This window comes from Salmo salar, chromosome ssa18 (genome assembly GCF_905237065.1).
Source record: "Salmo salar chromosome ssa18, Ssal_v3.1, whole genome shotgun sequence".
NCBI lineage: Eukaryota > Metazoa > Chordata > Actinopteri > Salmoniformes > Salmonidae > Salmo > Salmo salar.
The window spans coordinates 73,752,915-73,758,914 of NC_059459.1; positions in this window are offsets into that span (position 1 = coordinate 73,752,915).

Genomic DNA, 6,000 nt, shown 5'->3' on the forward strand with positions numbered 1-6,000 from the left:
CAAATTCCTTATTTTAAGCAAACCAGATGGCACAATTCTTTCTTGTTTTTTTTATTTACAGACAGACAGGGCAACACTCCCACACTCAGACATAATTTACAAATGCAGTATTTGTGTTTAGTGAGTACGCCAGATCAGAAGCGGTAGGGATGACAATACGTTATATTGATAGGTGTGTGAATTGGACCATATTCATGTCCTGCCTGAGCATTCGAAATGTAACGAGTACTTTTAGGTGTCAGGGAGTAAAAAGTACATCTCTTCTTTAGGAATGTACCGCAAAAAAACAACTTAAATAGTACTTCAAAGTATTTTTACTTAAGTACTTTACACCACTGAGTATTGGACACATAATGATTATTGGCTGGTCAAGACCCAGATTTGACCTCTCTGTGCTTTATAATTAGGCTGGGATTGACAGTCACACTCGGCTTTAACTTTCTCTACAGGTCATTACGGGTCATTATCAAACCAGATAGACAATCACAATGGCTGTGTTTAAACAAAACAACCAAATTGGATTTTGTTTCTATATATGTAATATTTTTTTCTGACTGTCCAGCCTCAGTTTTACAGATTTGTGATTTTTATTATTAGTGAATAGCATAGCCTTAACAGCACAAATCTGTTGTCAAGTCAACAACATCCTGCCAGTCAGTCAGATGTCAGTTGCCAGCTGCTGTGCTTTCTTTCAGACATGTGATTGGAACATTCATATTGCCTATTGGGTGGTTTCCAAATCAAATAAACAAAACAAACAAATAAACACACATCTAATCAATGTAACAAGATTCCAGGAGTACTGCCAGAGAGTTCCAGCCCTGATCCCACTCTCTGACAAGTTCCCGACTGCTAGTTTTGTAAATGGAGCACCAATGATAAGGGTTTTATAGGAGGTTGTAAAGAGGTGTTGTCCATGCTGCTATCAATCTCACGCTCCCTCTCCATCTTTCTCTCTTTATACATCCCTCTTTCTCTCGCTCTCTCTGGGACCCCGTCATGCGATCAGTCACCTATCTCTCTCTCTCTCTCTCTCTCTCTCTCTCTCTCTCTCTCTCTCTCTCTCTCTCTCTCTCTCTCTCTCTCTCTCTCTCTCTCTCTCTCTCTCTCTCTCTCTCTCTCTCTCTCTCTCTCTCTCTCTCTCTCTCTCTCTCTCTCTCTCTCTCTCTCTCTCTCTCTCTCTCTCTCTCTCTCTCTCTCTCTCTCTCTCTCTCTCTCTCTCTGCTATCAGTCACCTTTCACTCGGCACGCCTTTCCATCCTATCTGCAGAACTACTGCATATTCCCTCACTGTGTACTATTTGGAACTATTTAACTATTTGGTTCAATGCATTCACTCAGACCTAGACCTCAACTGGCGTTGTGTATAAAGGGTGTGACTATTGAACAAGTGGAAGAAGCTGAACTAATAGGAGTTACATTGGATGGTCAGTTATCATGTTCAAGTCGTATGGACAAAACAGTTGTGAAGATGGGGAGAGGTATGTCTGTTATAAAAATATGTTGTGACACAAAGATCAACTGTACTAGTTACATGTACATGTCATTTAGCGGACGCTCTTATCCAGAACCAGCAATTAGGGTTGCACCTAGTCGGCTCGGGATGGTGTTCAGGCTTTTTTCTTGTCCCACCTTGATTACAGTAATATGGTCAGGTGCAGCAAAGAAAGACCTAGCAAAGCTGCAGCTGGCTCAAAACAAAGCAGCACGCCTTGCCCGTAACTGCACATACAGAACTCACATCAACAACATGATAGTCTTTCATGGTTGAGGAGAAATTGACTACCTCTCTTCTCGTCTTTTGAATAAACATTTGTGTGTTGAAAATGACTAACTACTTGTATAATCTATTTGCATACACTTCAAACAGACATACATACTTCACCAGCCACGCCACTATACCTCACGGTACCCAAATCAAAAACAGATTTAATGCGTCGCTCAATTATGTATTGAGCCATGTCATCGTGGAATGCTCTGCCACCAGAGGTTAGTCAGGTTTAGCTTGAAAATACAGATAAACAAACATCTTGCATCACAGCACCTCTCCTCTCTCTAATGCTCTTATTTAACTGTACTGTATATAACAATATGAATACACTATAGGATCTTTTTTATTTTATTTTAATTTCACCTTTATTTAACCAGGTAGGCCAGTTGAGAACAAGTTCTCCTTTACAACTGCGACCTGGCCAAGATAAAGCAAAGCAGTGCGACAGAAACAACAACACAGAGTTACATGGAATAAACAAGCGTACAGTCAACACAATTGGGGAAAAAACAAGTCAATATACAGTGTGTGCAAATGGCATGAGGAGGTACGGCAATAAATAGGCCATAGTAGCAAAGTAATTAAAATTTAGCAGATTAACTCTGGAGTGATAGATGAGCAGATGATTGTGTGTGAGTAGTGATACTGGTGTGCAAAAGAGCAGCAAAGTAAATAAAAACAATATGGGGATGAGGTAGGTAGATTGGGTGGGCTATTTACAGATGGACTATGTACAGCTACAGCGATCGGTTAGCTGCTCAGTATAGAATAGTGTGTAAATAGTATTTTTGTTGTCTCTTTGTGTCTTTCCTATATATACTGCTCAAAAAAATAAAGGGAACACTTAAACAACACATCCTAGATCTGAATGAAAGAAATAATCTTATTAAATACTTTTTTCTTTACATAGTTGAATGTGCTGACAACAAAATCACACAAAGATAATCAATGGAAATCCAATTTATCAACCCATGGAGGTCTGGATTTGGAGTCACACTCAAAATTAAAGTGGAAAACCACACTACAGGCTGATCCAACTTTGATGTAATGTCCTTAAAACAAGTCAAAATGTGGCTCAGTAGTGTGTGTGGCCTCCACGTGCCTGTATGACCTCCCTACAATGCCTGGGCATGCTCCTGATGAGGTGGCGGATGGTCTCCTGAGGGATCTCCTCCCAGACCTGGACTAAAGCATCCGCCAACTCCTGGACAGTCTGTGGTGCAACGTGGCGTTGGTGGATGGAGCGATACATGATGTCCCAGATGTGCTCAATTGGATTCAGGTCTGGGGAACGGGCGGGCCAGTCCATAGCATCAATGCCTTCCTCTTGCAGGAACTGCTGACACACTCCAGCCACATGAGGTCTAGCATTGTCTTGCATTAGGAGGAACCCAGGGCCAACCGCACCAGCATATGGTCTCACAAGGGGTCTGAGGATCTCATCTCGGTACCTAATGGCAGTCAGGCTACCTCTGGCGAGCACATGGAGGGCTGTGCGGCCCCCCAAAGAAATGCCACCCCACACCATGACTGACCCACCGCCGAACCGGTCATGCTGGAGGATGTTGCAGGCAGCAGAACGTTCTCCACGGCATCTCCAGACTCTGTCACGTCTGTCACGTGCTCAGTGTGAACCTCCTTTCATCTGTGAAGAGCACAGCGCGGCAGTGGCGAATTTGCCAATCTTGGTGTTCTCTGGCAAATGCCAAACGTCCTGCACGGTGTTGGGCTGTAAGCACAACCCCCACCTGTGGACGTCGGGCCCTCATAGAGTCTGTTTCTGACCGTTTGAGCAGACACATGCACATTTGTGGCCGGCTGGAGGTCATTTTGCAGGGCTCTGGCAGTGCTCCCCCTGCTCCTCCTTGCACAAAGGCAGAGGTAGCGGTCCTGCTGCTGGGTTGTTGCCCTCCTACGGCCTCCTCCACGTCTCCTGATGTACTGGCCTGTCTCCTGGTAGCGCCTCCATGCTCTGGACGCTACGCTGACAGACACAGCAAACCTTCTTGCCACAGCTCGCATTGATGTGCCATCCTGGATGAGCTGCACTACCTGAGCCACTTGTGTGGGATGTAGACTCCGTCTCATGCTACCACTAGAGTGAAAGCACCGCCGGCATTCAAAAGTGACCAAAACATCAGCCAGGAAGCATAGGAAGTGAGAAGTGGTCTGTGGTTACCACCTGCAGAACCACTCCTTTATTGGGGGTGTCTTGCTGATTGCCTATAATTTCCACCTGTTGTCTATTCCATTTGCACAACAGCATGTGAAATTTATTGTCAATCAGTGTTGCTTCCTAAGTGGACAGTTTGATTTCACAGAAGTGTGATTGACTTGGAGTTACATTGTGTTGTTTAAGTGTTCCCTTTATTTTTTTGAGCAGTGTATAACTCCTATTTTATTTTAAATTTAATGTAATATCCTATGTTGTCTATTACTGTTCTGTACTTTGTCATGTATTTGTAAGTTTTATGTGGACACCAGGAAGAGTAGCTGCTGCATGTGCAGTAGCTAATGGATAACCTAATAAACTAAACTAAACAACTGTCTCTCTGTAAACTGTTCTGTATCGGTCTTTCTTTCTTTCTTACCCTCTCTTTTCATCTGTCTGACCACCACTATTCCCCTCTATTGATTTCCTTCTCCCCTCTGATCTTCTTTCGGGAATGGCGAGTAAGATTGTCTGGAGTGTGTAAAATTTGAGAAATGATTAATCAGTTACGGCCATATTAGGGTGTAAAAAAAGGTACTGGAAATACTTTGATTAAAGACTTTGGTCCCCCTGCAGGATTTCCTGTTCTATTCAGTTCTTATGTTTGACTTTCGTTGGATACGGTAACTTAGGTTAATGTTGGGAGATAGACAAACACAATATCCACACTACTCACCTTGTCCAGCTGCTGAACCTGGTTGATAATAACAACAGGTTCTGCCAGTTAAGGTGATCGTCAGTCAGACTGCCAGCTTGGAGAGGCTGCTGCTTGGTTTTTGAAGTCTTTAGTTTGGGCATGCCTTTGGTATTTTTCCATTTTGTACATATTTATGTTTCACCATCTGAACACATAATAGTCCGCTTGGATTGGCCAACCAAGAGGTCAAGAGAGACCAAGGTTGCTGTCTCCATGGGAACATGTACATTCAACACGTAAGCGCATACGCTGATTTCTCACACATAAATGCACATCAGAAATTCAGGTTACAGACCATGTAACTAGGCCTAGAATGATCAAAATGTCCCTTTTGCATTTGAACAGTTATTTGAATAAATACTGTACAAACATCTTTAACACTATACATTATACAACGCAAACAAATTCATCTTATAATAATTGAACAACATTGTTATAGCTGTCATCCTAACTAAAATTCTGACAAAGAGCTGATAGTTTGTCTTTTGTAACTTTTTTGTGACTGAAATCAAAACCTTTAAATAACCTTTGACCTTCACTCTCCCATCAGTACAGTGATTGGACTCACACACACAGTGAGTCATACAGTATAGAGCTATACTGTTAATCTATAATCCAATGAGCATCCAAACCCATTCCATCAGTTAAAGTATACACACACACGTATAGAGAACTCTGTAAAGCTAGCATGTGTTTTAACACAAACTCACACAAAAGGGAAATTATGTAATCAAAACAAATTTGCAATTTAAAAAATCGTTTTTAAATTTGTATTTTCTTAATTATTGGTGTAATTTACAACAATTAAGTACAGTGATCCTATATAGATACACTTAATATTTATTTCTGAAATATTTATTTATGTTGGGTATGTACAGTGAGGGTAAAAAGTATTTGATCCCCTGCTGATTTTGTACATTTGCACCACTGACAAAGAAATTATCAGTCTGTAATTTTAATGGCAGGTTTATTTGAACAGTGAGAGACAGAATAACAACAAAAATATCCAAAAAAACAGATGTCAAAAATGTTATAAATTGATTTGCATTTTAATGAGGGAAATAAGTATTTGACCCTTCTGCAAAACATGACTTAGTACTTGGTGGCAAAACCCTTGTTGGCAATCACAGAGGTCAGACATTTCTTGTAGTTGGCCCCCAGGTTTGCACACATCTCAGGAGGGATTTTGTCCCACTCCTCTTTTCAGATCTTCTCCAAGTCATTATGGTTTCGAGACTGACGTTTGGCAACTCGAACCTTCAGCTCCCTCCAAAGATTTTCTATGGGATTAAGGTCTGGAGACTGGCTAGGCCACTCCAG